Below are 15052 nucleotides of genomic sequence, written 5' to 3'. Positions count from 1 at the left end.
CCCCCCCACCCCCCCCCCCCACCCCCCCCCCACCCCCCCACCCCCCCACCCCCCCACCCCCCCCACCACCACCACCCCCCACCCCCCCCCCACCACCACCCCCCACCACCACCCCCCCCACACCCCCCCACCACCACCCCCCCCACCCCCCCCACCACCCCCACCCCCCCCACCACCACCCCCCCACCACCACCCCCCCACCCCCTCCCCACCCCCACCCCCCCACCCCCCACCAGGCCATCCCCCTAGGAGCCCACAGACCCCAGAAAACACAGCCAAGGGATGGGCATGGCCCGGCACAGCCCGATGCCCACCAGGTGTTGGCACACCACTGTGCACCCATTGTAGGGACAGAAGGGGAGCCGCAGAGTGCATCTCGAGTGGCGGATCCATGTACCGCGGCCGTCAGCATCCACTCTGGCACACTGTACATCACAGGGCAGAGGCCCCTCCAGCGACACCCTCAGCTAACCTACCCTGTAGGACCATCAGCTGTCACCAAGCCCTTCCTTGCCACTATGTCCCTGCCCCCATCCATCCTGGTCCCAGACAAGTAGGCACAATCGGTTCGTCGCACAAAGCACCCACGTCGCACTACATCTACGGTTCCAACTGTGGTGATATGAATCACTGGAAATACACAAGGGGTTAATGATGTAAATACACTAAGACTAAGTAAACACTAGAGGGAGAACCAGAGACATCATGACATGCAGACATACAGCTAATGAACACATAGAATAGGACACGACCAATGGGCAGTCAAAGACACCGAGAGGTGACACTACCACAAGGGGGCATTTACACAACCCATATAAAAGGACAGGCCAGACATGCTCCTTCTCGTTCCACAGGCGACACTTAGAGAGAAGGACATGGGCAGATTAGAGGCATCACACCCACCACGTGGCTTGGAGCAGACTGGTTAGTTAGACTGAGTTACTACAGCAAGATTAGCAGGAGAGTTGAACTCAAGTAGGAGAATTGTTAACTTCAATAAATGTGTGCAACCTAACTTCCAAGTCTGAACCTTCCTTTGTCAGAGCATAAATCAAGGAAGCAGCTTATGTTGCATGAAGAAGCATAACACAACATGGTATGAGTGAGTGACTGTTGGATCCATATAGTTCAACTCAACATATCTGTGACTACCAACAACAGCACCCAAGCAAGATGATCGTGATTCCGGTTCCTCAGCAGCTCAGGGACCACGGCAATCTCAGTGCCAACTAGCGTGCATTCAAGCAGAGATTTGAGATTTACATGGTAGCATCCAACCTAGATGGCATGGCCGATGCTGAGAAGATAAAGCTTCTACTCACCATTGCGGGTGAAAGTGCAACTGAAATCTTCAACTCCTTCAGGTACTCGAAGGGCAAGACAAGAGAGACTTCCAGACAGTCCTGGACAAGTTTGAAAACTACTGCAAGGTAAACACAACAGAAGAAATTTGTAAAACTGGCGCCTATACTCACCACGAGGCAAAGGTAGGCTTGCAACTGCAGCAAACAGCAGTTTTGATTGGCACCCATCTTGTGAAAGGAGCCGCACATGCGCAGTTCCCCAGAAGACACGAAACAGCAAAACAGTACTTTGCGCATGCGCGAGAAACTGCGCATGCGTAGTTGCGCAAAGAGCGCACAGTAAAGGAAACGCGATCGGCGCATGCACAATCCAACCCTTAGCACTACGTCACCAGCGTCATGACGCAAGAGGCCCCGGACCACGACCACTTAAAGGGGAAATGCCCGATAATAGTGACAAAAAATTTGAAAGCCAGAAAACACAATTCATTCACCTGGAACAACAGCACAATGCCTGAACTTCGACCAGTATCTGCAACTAACCTCTGCAGAACCCTGCAACAAGCAGTTAGCACCATCCAAAGTGATGATATAGAACATAGAACAGTACAGCACAGAACAGGCCCTTCAGCCCTCGATGTTGTGCCGAGCAATGATCACCCCACTTAAACCCACGTAACCCGTATACCCGTAACCCAACAATCCCCCCATTAACCTTACACTACGGGCAATTTAGCATGGCCAATCCACCTAACCTGCACATCTTTGGACTGTGGGAGGAAACCGGAGCACCCGGAGGAAACCCACGCACACACGGGGAGGACGTGCAGACTCCACACAGACAGTGACCCAGCCGGGAATCGAACCTGGGACCCTGGAGCTGTGAAGCATTGATGCTAACCACCATGCTACCGCGAGGCCCCGAAGGTCTTTGAAGACTACGACACGGAAGATGATTTCATATTTGGATGTGGCGCCCTCAGTGCCAAATCCAAACCACAACGAGATGTGTTGTACAGTGAAGCATCCGATACAAACATGGACGAGTTCTTCGGATTTGAGGATCATCAGCCCAGTACAGACGACATCCTAACCCAGAAGTACAGGATTCTGCTGTGGCCTGATGCCAAGAAACAGAGAGCGGTACAAGCCCACAGAGAGCAGCCTGACACCAAGAGACAGAGAGCGGTACAATCCCACAGAGAGCGGCCTGATGCCAAGAGACAGAGAGCGGTACAAGCCCACAGAGAGCGGCCTGACGCCACACCAGTTCTCCACGCACCACGAAGAGTCCCCGACTCCACACAGAGAGTGGTCCATGCACCACGAAGAGTCCCCGACTCCGCACAGAAAGCGATGACAGACTCCACAGCGAGACCACTGCCCATCTCCATGCAGAGAACACAGAAAGACTCCACAGTGAGACTCCGCACAACTCCGTTGAGAGCACACAGATCAACTCCACAGCGAGACCACTGCATGACTCCACACTGGGAAAGATGCCAGACTCCACAGAGACAGCAATACAAGCCTCCTCAGCAAGCTCGTTGACAGACTCCACGATGGAAGCAACGCAAGACTCCAGAGCACAGTCCTTGCATGAACAAGACCATGAATGTCTAGCAACCTTATCTGAGCAACCAGCAGCAGGTGATGCATGTCTGCCACGCTCAAGTGCACAGCAAGACGACTATGACAGTCTACCACGCTCATGTGAACAACAAAAAGACTGTGACAGTCTACCCAGATTATTTGAGCCACCAGAAGATGACTCTGATAGTCTACCCAGCTGATCTAACCAACAAGAAGACACTGAAGGTCTACCCACTGTATGTGCGACAAGTGACAAAGGCTTCAAAATCCCCAAACAAGATGTGCAACATCTCAGCGAGACTGACAGATTTCAGCTAGTATGTACAGAGGCACTCAACAATCAAAGTGAGGTTACTAGTGACTCCAGTGACACCACATTAATTCAAACCTCATCCACTCGAGCCTTTCCACAAGAAAATGCATTCCTGAAAGTTTTGACTCCGGAAGGGGAGCATTAAGATACCTCAGATGATTCAAGTGACACCTCAGATGATTCAAGTGAACCTGAAATAACTCCGGACGGGGAGTGTCAAGAAACCAAAGCTGATTCAGGTGAACCAGAAAGGACTCCAGAAGGGGAGCATTGACAAGCCAAAGATGATTCCAGTGAACCGGACATGACTCCATACGGGGAGCGCCGAGGAATCAGAGATGGCATGCTCAATGAAACAGCAGATGCCACAAAGGACACTGCCACAAGTAACTTTGTGAAGGACTCAAATTCTCCACTCGGTGTGGTCATTGAGCGCAACAAGCACAACAACATAACCTACAAAATCAACAACACAGACAACAACAACAAGCATACCAAAGGCACCAACATCAACAACAAGCACAAAAAAACCAACAACGACTGGTACAACATGGTACAACTCTGCAAATGCAGGACACTGTGACAGCACAGCTCAAGACAGTGGCAAGTGTGCAGACATACCATGGCATGATAACGCATCTTACAAATTCACGTTTGCTACACTACAAACAAGCAGACAAACTTTCAAGGCAGCTGACACACAGCATCAATACTGCAAACACAGACACCAGTCCAGGTCAGACAGGAAAGATGACATCAAGAATTGTTACCACAAGCATCGAAAAAAAAGAGTCCATATCAGACAATGAAGTGGTTTGACCATTTGCACACCTCCTGATGACTTCTTGGTTCCTTAAGCACAGGGACACTGACGGCGTTCACAAGGAAATGACAACATCAACGTCAACACTTCAATAACAAAACAAGAAAGCCACTTCACCATATAAATTCATGAACTTTGGACTCATACATATTATTTGGTATTGTATAATCATCACTGTCATCATGATTTGTACATGTCATCACTTATCTACCTATTTTGTTCAATTTTCTTTTACAAAGTACAGAAAATATGTAACACGAAAAAAGGGGGGATGTGGTGAAATGCATCACTGTAAATACACAAGGGGTTAATGTAAATACACTAAGACTAAGTAAACACTGGAGGGAGCACCAGAGACATCATGACATGAAGACATACAGCTAATGAACACGTAGAATGGGCAGTCAAGACACCCAGAGGTGACACTACCACAAGGGGGCATTTACACAACCCATATAAAAGGACAGGTCAGACATGCTCTTTCTCGTTCCACAGGCGACACATAGAGAGAGAAGGACAGGGGCAGATCAGAAGCGTCACACCCACCACGTGGCTTGGAGCAGACTGGTTAGTTAGACTGAGTTTATATAGCAAGATGAGCCAACCGACCGGGGTCTGCAGTCAGTGAGCAGCGAAGGAAGTCGGCGAGTGGTGACTCGACCCAGCCAAGACTGAGGCCAGCCAGCCAGCAAGGCATAAGGCACCGAGTCAAGCCTGGCCAGCATGAGGAGATGACAAATGAGGAAGCTGCATTGAAGGCTACAGGTGAGCGAGATTACTCAGACTGTGAAAATGGGAGAGTGTGAAGATTGTGAGGAGAGTATGGGGGGGTTGAGGGGGGAGAATGGGGGGGGGGGGGGGGTGAGGAGGGACAGAGGGAGGAGTCTGTGAGGAGAGTTAGCCCGGGTTGCAGACTTAAAGGGAGGGATCGTGTTTGAGGGTTGGGTTGTATTGTGGAGGGGCGGTAGAGTTTGTGAATTTGTGAGGGGGGAATGGGCACTGTTTACTTCAAAGAATTAATGCCATTAGCAAATCGCTGAAAAATGTTTATACAACTTCATTGAATGTTGCACAATTTTTAGCCTCAGTTAAAGATTTTTTCATGGAAGTTCAAAATGATAATATGTTGGTGGAAACTAAAATTAATGGTGAGAAGCATACAAACTGCAGGAAGTTATTTTTCAATGAAACTTGAGACAATTAAATTACTTTAGAAGGGAAAAAGAATATCATTGTTGAGACTGCTAATGTTATTTGTGACACAGTGATGGTGCAATTGCAGAATAGAAGTGAAAAATGCGAGGAAGGGGGTGATCTTATGGGGGTTCCCAGAGATGTTAGGGCCCCACAAAGTGTAAATCTGCCTCTGCAGGCAGCATGTGATGGGAGAAACAGAGTTAACATTTTGTGCCGTATGTGACTCTTCTTCGGAACTGCCAAAGAAGAATCAAATATAAACAGTAAACAAAAACAACTGAATAACCTAAACAGGTCTGGCAGCATATGTGGAGAGTGACCATTTGAAATGAAAAATTAAAATTGCTTATTGTCACGAGTAGGCTTCAATGAAGTTACTGTGAAAAGCCCCTAGTCGCCACATTCCGGCGCCTGTCCGGGAGGCTGGTATGGGAATCGAACCGTGCTGCTGGCCTTCCTTGGTCTGCTTTAAAAGCCAGCGATTTAGCCGAGTGAGCTAAACCAGAGTCCATATGACCCTTCTACAGAAAAGAAGAATCATATTGGGCTCGAAATATTAACAACGTTTTTCTCTCTCCACAGATGTTGCCAGTCCTGCTGAGCTTTTCCAGCACTTTGTTTTGATTTCAGATTTGCAGCAGTATTTTGCATTCATTAAAAATGGTGAGAACAGGACATTTTGGGTGGAATTCACTGGCCACGTCCGCCCGGCATTCTTGCAACGCGAGGGGCGGAAGAATCCAGCCCATAATATTCAGGGGTAATAAAGTGTTCAGGAAAGATAGGGAAGGAAAAAGGAGATGGAGTGACAGTTCTGATTAGGGAAGTCATTGCAGTGTTGGAAAGAAAGCATCTCCTTGAGGGGGCTACAATACCCCCTCTCTGTTCCAGAGGCTATTGGCTTTACTCTTGATATCAAATGCGCACAACAGTTTGGATAACATTTCACCGAATGTGATACATCATTATTAAATGTGTAAGTAATTGTATATATTCACACTGACAGTGGTTGCTTCAAAATCCTGTGAGCTGGGGTCCTTCTCGAGTGGTCGACACATCTCCCAGTGTAACTCCCAATCCACTCTCCCGACTGCAGTAACAATGCCCTTGAGATCTGTGACTTTACATACTTTCCTGACCCTGGCCTTTGGCATTTAAGGCAATGCCTTAAATCAGATTGGCCGATTGGGTTATTAATTCCACCGTGGATCTTCATGACAACCCCACATGGTCATATCCTGCACTTAGTGGGAATGAAGGTGTTTTTTATTGCAAGGGGCTTAAGAGTCTCTTTAGAGTGGAGCCTTGATTAGGTTTGGAGCCATACATGAGTGAGGATAAAAGTAATATTTTAAAAAAATATTTATTGAATACTGACTAATGATACAGGTAAATTCCATTTTTACGAAATAGGTCGAGGCTCAAGTTCATTCCGTAAAAAGGGATTTTCCTCAAAACGGATATTGTCCGTGAGGAAACACTTCAACCTAACCAACCCTATCAGCAATGTCACCTTACATGGAGGTTGTACTGCAGGACTTGATCAGCCACATGAAATTTCAATCGAGGATGCTTGGATTGGATTGGATTTGTTTATTGTCACGTGTACCGAGGTACAGTGAAAAGTATTTTTCTGCAAGCAGCTCAACAGATCATTCAGTACATGGAAGAAAAGGGAATTAAACAAAAGTCAAGAAAGTACATGAGAATACATAATAGGCAACACAAGATATACAATGTAACTACATAAGCATTGGCATCGGTTGAAGCATACAGGGTGTAGTGTTAATGAGGTCAGTCAATAAGAGGGTCATTTAGGAGTCTGGTGACAGTGGGGAAGAAGCTGTTTTTGTGTCTGTTCTCAGACTTCTGTATCCTGCCCGATGGAAGAAGTTGGAAAAGTGAGTAAGCCGGGTGGGAGGGATCCTTGATTATGCTGTCCGCTTTCCCCCGGCAGCGGGAGGTGTAGATGGAGTCCATGGATGGGAGGCAGGTTCGTGTGATGGACTGGGCGGTATTCACGACTCTCTGAAGTTCCTTGCGGTCCTGGGCCGAGCAGTTGCCATACCAGGCTGTGATGCAGCCCAATAGGATGCTTTCTATAGTGCATCTGTAAAAGTTGGTACGGGTTAATGTGGACATGCCGAATTTCCTGTTGAATGAAAGAGCAGATATTGGGAAACAGTTAAGATATAAGTTAGAGATAAGAGGGATGAAAAATGTTCAGATGTTTGAGGTAGCAGAGGTGCACAATCAGCGGCCGATCTAATATCCCCCACTTTGCGCCACTTTCCGAGATCGGATGGATGCGCATCTGCAGCCAGGGCCCTGATGGAGGAAACGCCATCAATAGGTACATGAACTAATCCTTGAATTAGAGCAAAGGCACAGAACTAGTCAGTCAAGGAAAGAGAGAGCGCGGACAATACAACATACAACAGATTTCAGATTCCTGAATGATTATGACAATGATGGTGACAATGGGTATGCGTAGCAGTGATGATAATTTAGATGAAAAAAAGGTTGGTGGCCAGTTTAGAATGCCAGGCAGCTGTGTAAACGCCATTGTTTTAATGTTCTTTTTGATTAACATGGCAGGTCAGAAAGTAGCTAGAGGAAGATGTATTATTTTAGCAAGGCTCAGCTTCTAAGCTCTCTGCAGTCAGTTCAACAGTGAAGCTGACAGCCTCTCAGTTATTAAATACATTTTAGCCTGTGACTTGAACGCTTCAACCAATATAAATTGATCAGCCATGGAAAGAAGACGAACATCCACAATCCAGTACAGCTCCACAACTCTCTCCGTAAAACCAACATTTCCAGGAAATTGAGATTACTTAAAAATAGGATTTACCTATAAAAATAGTGATATAACAATTATAATTGATATCAAAGAAAGAAGTAAAAAGAAAGGCATATAACTTTTTTTGGAAGGAGAAAACACTTTATACATTAAAAGGGAGGAATAAAGGCAAATCCACTAACTTAATACACATAAGTCATATATTACAGACATATATGACAAAGGTTAACCCCAATTCATGACAGAAATCTAATTTGGTAAAATTCCCTTGGTTCATGCATTATCAAGTCTCAGAATAACTTTACAACGAGTGGGCACTAAGGCCTTTCTTTCTGTAGTCCCTATTGGATGACTGTTCTGGCTGCGCCAGCCAATTCTGGAAACAGTGTCTCTTTCACCAGATTTATGGTCCATTCCTGGATTTGGGGCCTTGTTCAGACTTTCTCAAATCGGCCGGGATTCTCCAATCCCTCGCCGGAGTGGGGGGGGGGGGGGGGGGGGGGGGGGGGGGGGGGGGGGGGGGGGCAGAATCCTGCCACGCTGCTCAGGCGGCGGGCTGCCGATTCTCCAGCGACTGAATAATCCGCGCTAATCGCACCCGGGGGTCGCTGCCATGCCGGTCAGGGGCTGATGAGAGCGCCCCCCCCCCCCCGGCGATTCTCCGCGCCTTGACGGGCCGAGTGCCCGCCAAGTTCCGCCAGCGTGGGTAACATATGGTTCTACCCGGCGGGACCTCGGAGTTCTGGCTGCGGGGGCTGTCCTGGTGGGGGTGCGTGGAGATCCGACTCTGGGGGAAGGCCTCCACTGTGGCCAGGCCCGCGATCGGGACCTTCCGATCGCCGGGCAGGCTAATGCCGGGTGGGGGTATATGTTCCTCTGCGCTGGGCCCCTGTAGGCCTCCACCATATTGCGCGGGGGCTGGCGCGGAGACGGAAACCCACACACATGCGTGGACCTGCGCCGGCCATGGCGTTAGCTTTCAAGCGTCGGAGCAGCGGATAACACTCCAGCGCTGCACTAGCACCCTAGGAAGTGGTGAATGCCTGGGACTGGAGGCCCATTGACGGCGGAGTCACACGCGCTGGTTTTGACGCCAGCGTCAACACTTGGTCGGGATTTCGGAGAATCCCAGCCCAGGTCTGGTAAATATATGTCCTTATCGATTCTCCGAGGCACTGCAAGACTTTTCAGGCTTTACAATGCAGCTATTTACGCACAATGCTGCAGTGGTTAGCACTGCTCACTCACAGCTAGGGACCCAAGTTCAATTCCAGCCTTGGGTGACTATGTGGAGTTTGCATTTTCTCCTCAAGCTTGCGTGGGTTCCCTCTGGGTGCTCCGGCTTTCTCCCACAGTCTAAAGATGTGCAAATGAGGTGGATTGGCCATGATCAATGTGTGAGATTACAGGGATGGACCGGGGGAGTGGGCCTTGGTAGAGTGATCTTTTGGAGGGTCGGTGCAGACTCGATGGACTGAATAGCCTCCTTTTGCACTGTATGGATTCTATGGATCTTTTGATAGCGTCTTCCCAACTGCCATCACTCATATTGTATGTCCATCAATCAAATTCATCTCCTGATTACCACACCATAGTTGACCACCATATGCAAGGCCATTCATTGGCCTGGCTCATAGTCCAACTGTCATCAAATTCAGTAAAAAAAAAATATTTTTTTAAATTAAAAAAACAACTTTGATTTTAGTAGCCTATCCTGGAAAGGGTTAACAGAGATGTCGATCAAACACTAATATGGAAAATAAAGTCTTAGGAAAATGCGTCACTACTAATTATTATTGATTAATCAATCAAAGCACAATCACGGGTAGGTTTGGATCAATGTCTCCAAAGTAAGATTCAGTACAAAATAACTTGAAATATTCAATATAGATCTAATATCAAGAACAAAGCAGAAATAAAATGCAAAATTGCAAAGAATAGTGGCTGCAGGCCGCAGGCTTATCCCTATTCATGTACCCATTCAGATACCTCTTAAATGTTGTTAATGTGCCTGCTTCCACCACATCCTCTGGCAGCGCATTCCAGGCACCCACCACTCTCTGCGTGAAAAACGTACCCCGCACACACCTCCCTTAAACTTTCCCCCTCTCACCTTGACCCAGTGTCCCCTTGTAATTGAAGCTTTTACCCTTGGACAAAGCCTCTGACTATCCACCCTGACTATGCCTCACATAATTTTTTAGACCTCTATCAGGTCTCCCCTCAGACTCCACCTTTTCAGTGAAAACAACCCGAGTTTATTCAACTTTTCCTCATAGCCAACACCGCTATATTGTGAAAATGAAAAATGAATGAAACGAAAAGAAAATTGCTTATTGGGCTTCAAATGAAGTTACTGTGAAAAGCACCTAGTTGCCACATTCTGGTGCCTGTTCAGGGAGGCTGGTACGGAAATTGAACCCGCGCTGCTTGGCCTGCTTGGTCTGCTTTAAAAGCTAGCTATTTAGCCCTGTCCTAAACCAGCCCCTACCATGCAACAAGGTGGGACACGTTCATTCAGCATGTTACAATTTGCAAGGAAAACCCATGGGGTTTTTGAAGTTCATAAGGAGGATTCTGAAAAGGAAGTGAAAGTGGAGAATAATACATGGCAGACGAGCTGTAACTGGACATGGGATACCTGAGGTAAGCATTGCTTTGGGAGCAGGTTGAGGAATGCGGTAGATGAGAGATATTCCGAGTTTGTGTCGAAGGGAAAGATCACCCCTTTTCCTCAACTGATGTAGCCAAACCCATAACTATCTTATGGGACAGAGGTGCAACTCAAAGCCTCTTACTGGAGAAGGGTTTGTTTTTTCCTCCAGAGAGCTCAATGAAAGCTAAGGTGTTGGTGAATGGAATAAGTGGAGAATATATCCTCGTTCCATTGTATCAAGTACAATTGGAGTGGGCTTTAATGTCAAATTGTTTTTTTTATTGGAGTAGCAGAGAAGATTGATGAGGAAGGGCAATGGCTGTTGTCAATATGGATTTTAATAACGTGTTTGACAAAAGCACCTTGTAAAAGGCTGGTTAACAAAATTGTGGCCAGTGTCAGCTTGGATGAAAATAATAGCATAATGGCAGGAAACAGTGAGTTCTGGTGAGTACAACTTTTCAGATTGGAGGATAGTCAACGTGACAAAAGCGGTAGGAAGAGGCAATGGAGACTTAATGGTGCAGTTCTAAAGAAAGTGCAGGGTTAGAGGGATCTGGGAAGATTTTTGAAGGTGGCAGGAGGGGGTTCTTATGGTCCGTAAACAGTGGTATGAGCGCAAAAGCAGGAAAGTTATCCTGAACCTTGATAAACCTCTCGCTAGGTCACATCTGGAGTATTGCTCTTTCTAAGGGTCGGTGCAGACGCGATGGGCCAAATGGCCTCCTTCTGCACCATAAATTCTATGATTCTATGAAATTGGATAAGTACTGAAGGGAAATAATTTACATGGCTAAGGGGGTAAAGTGTGGAAATGTGACTGACTAATATTCTTTAAACAGAGGAAGCATTGGGAGGGATATTGAGGCCGCCTCACGGCAAGAAATCAGGAAACGTGATTCTCGCCGGAGAGATTGTGTTTCCTGATTATCCCCATCTCTCACCGACGGTGTCACGAGAGTCACACCCACAAAAGGCATGAACCTCATTTCCATCAATTTATTTCAATATTATTAGTGCCCTCTCCCTCCCCCCCCCCCCCCCCCCCCCCCCCCCCCCCCCCCCCCCCCCCCCCCCCCCCCCCCCCACCTGATTGGTCTGTTTGTGTCATGAAGACTGCCAGGAAGGAATGTTTGTCCCAGGAACATTTTGAGAGCCTCTCACATGTGTTCCAGCAGGGTGTAACTTCCTGCAAATTTAACACCTATCAAAACCAGATGCCTATCCATATTTGTAACTTGAGCACTGTCTATTAATTGGAACATCAGCACAGAGTCGGACTTTTTGCAGCCTTGTTTGTATGCAGTTGTGAGAAGACAAATAAATTAGCATTTATTAACAATTATCTATTAGCACTTATCGAAGGGATTTTGAATCCATATAGTCTATCACAGTATACTAAAGCAATATTTATGAAGATGTCATGGCACCATCTGCAGCAGTTAGCATCAGGGCCAAGCAACAGGTTCCAGTTAACTCAGATTTCAGTGATATTAATGGTTGTTCTAAGACACTATTTACATCAGTCAGCATAAAGGTTAACACCCATGTTTTTCCAACTTGACCCAAGGTCCAGACACATCTGTCAGGTCTGGCACCAAATAGGGAGGTTAGGGAGGGATCCATAGAAAAATGAAGGGTAGATAAGGGTAGATAACACTCACTCTGCCTGGGTGCCCATATGTAATTTGCTTAATGTAAAATTGAAAACAGACGTAGTCCAATGTAAATAATATGTGTGCCTATGTAGCCATACTCTATATTAATGTTACCTGATTCTTTACATTGACAGAGTCTGCACCTGAGCTCTATCTCTGAAGTTGGGCTCTCCCAACACATTGGTCAATAAACAATCATCCTGTACCTGAGACTCCATCGATTATTTTGTGGGAAAGAGAAAAACCACAACAACAGTCTGCTAAATTCCATTATGTACTCTTTTATGGAGGTATCCTCTGACTTACTAAATTTGTCAAGCTCCGACCAAGTCTAACTGGGGTAGCATGATGGCACAGTCGTGATCACTGCTGCCTCACAGCACCAGGGACTCAGGTTCAATTCTTGTCATGGGTTACTGAGTGTGTGGAGTTAATACATTCTCCCCGTGTCTGAGTGGGTTTTCTCCGGGTGCTCCGCTTTCCTCCCACAGTCAAAAGATGTGCATTGGCGGATTGGCCATACTAAATTGCCCTTAGTGTGCAGTAATGTGCAGGTTAGGTTACGGGGATAGGGTGGGGTGGACATGGGTAGAGTACTAATTCTAAGGGTCGGTGTAGACTCAATGGGCCAAATGGCCTCCTTCTGCACGGTAGGAATTTTATGATTCTATGATAATAATAAGTCATCCTTTTGGGAAATCTTATCCATGAAAGTTAATAATGCATTCAAGTCTTAATCTCCATCCAATTGCTCCAGCTAAAATTCCAAAAATACCTTGCACCTTATTTTGGTTTCATACAGATGAAAGTGCTGAGGCCCTTCCTTGTTTTTCCTTTTCCAAGGACATAACCCATTGTCCACATGGTAACTTCATTTTTCCACTGTCGCTCAGAAAACAACAATGGGTAGTCACACCTTGACATTCTACAATTCGATTCAGCCATTTGCTTTCAAAGTTACTCTAAATCACTCTTCGAGGTTAAAATTTAGAGTACACCCTTTTGTTCAAAGAACTCTTAGTTTGCAATCCTATTTACTGATAAGTGCTAAACATTCTCTGCAGTCATTGTTAGCTCTGATGGTAACTCTACAATATGAACTAGGGAGTAGGTCTTTACTTCTTCAGCTCTAAGCTTATTATGTTCAGCAACACATCTCCAACAACACCACAGTGCCACCTGTATCTCCTTTATATTTAGTGCAGTCTATTAAACAATTAAATCCCGAGTTCCAACATAATTACTAGAGAACATTTGGGGGCGATTCTCCAAAACGGAGCCCAAGTGTTTGCGCCGTCGTGAACGCCGTTGCGTTTCACGATTACGCAAAACGAGCATGGGGATGGCCGATGGGGGCCAGCACGGTGATGGAGCGGTTCACACTGCTCCAGCCTCCCTTTCCAGCGGCAAACGGGTGCCGCGCCATCCCGCACATGCGCAGTTGGGCCGCGCCAACCCGCGCATGCGCGGGGGACTTCTTCAACGCTCCAGCCCCGATGCAATATGGCACAGGGGTTCTGGGGCCGGAAGCGGAAGAAAGTAGGCCCGGGGGTGGGCGGGGGGAGAGGCCAGCCCGCTGATCGGTGAGCCCCGATCGCAAGCCAATTCCCATTAGAGCCCCCCCCCCTCTGGTGCAGGAGCGCTTTTCCCCGCCCCACAGGCTGCCCCCCCGACCCTTTGTATCCGCGAGGCCGCTTGGCCCATTCGTGCTGGAGAATCGGCAGCCCCGCCGATTCCAGCGGCCCGCAGCCGGCGCAAATGGCGCCGATTCTCTGCACCTCGGGGGTGGGGGGAGGGGGGGGGGGGGGGGGTGGTGGGGGGGGGGGGGGTGGGGAGGTGGGGGGGGAGGGGGGGAGGGGGGAAGGTGGCAGCGAGTAACAGATGTGTTTTGTGGTAACTTCATGCTATAAGTCGTGGAAATGACGGAGGATGATCCTGTGACAGTGGAGGCTGGCGGGGTGAAGCATGAGGATCAGATTAACCCTATTATGGTTCTGGGAGGGAGGGGAAGGGGTGAGATGGGTTGGACACAGCTGAGTGCCCTATGATCCGTAGTTGAGGGTAGAATCTCGGTTGAGAAAAATGGTGGACCTGTTAGCAACGCTGTTTTCAAAGGAATAGCTGCAGTGGAGAAGCTGAGCGTATGGATTGGAGTCATTACGGGGAGTGGATGTGAGGCGCTGCAGTCAAGGTAGTTGTAGGAGTCAGTGGGTTAATAATGAATATTGGTTGTCAGTCTATCGCCAGAAATTGAGATGAGAGGTCAAGGAAGGGAAGTGACAGAAATGGACCATGTGAAGGTGATAGACGGGAAATTGGAAGCCAGAGGCTAAAGCTTGAGGGGTACCCTAGTATTTTGGAAATCTTTACAGGTTGATAATCAGCCTGTTTAACGACATTATGAACACACCTTCCATGGACATGTCCTGGAGCAGGACACAAACTTGGAGCTTCTGGTTTAGAGGCAGGGTTGCTACCCACTGCTCTACAAATCTTCTCTCCAACACTTCAGCCCCCACCAAAATGTCAATATGGTACACATGCCATGAGTAGGCCTTATATCAAATAATATACATGATGGTAGGGAAACATCCGCATCGAGATTACATATAGTATGGTTAACAAAGATTCAGACTTGACCATGTGTATGTGGGCGGGCAGGAAACCCAAATCACTTTCAAAATTTGCCTCATATTTTTCACCAA

Source organism: Scyliorhinus canicula, chromosome 2 (assembly GCF_902713615.1).
Source record: "Scyliorhinus canicula chromosome 2, sScyCan1.1, whole genome shotgun sequence".
Classification (NCBI taxonomy): domain Eukaryota; kingdom Metazoa; phylum Chordata; class Chondrichthyes; order Carcharhiniformes; family Scyliorhinidae; genus Scyliorhinus; species Scyliorhinus canicula.
Note: the sequence above shows the minus strand (reverse complement) of the source record.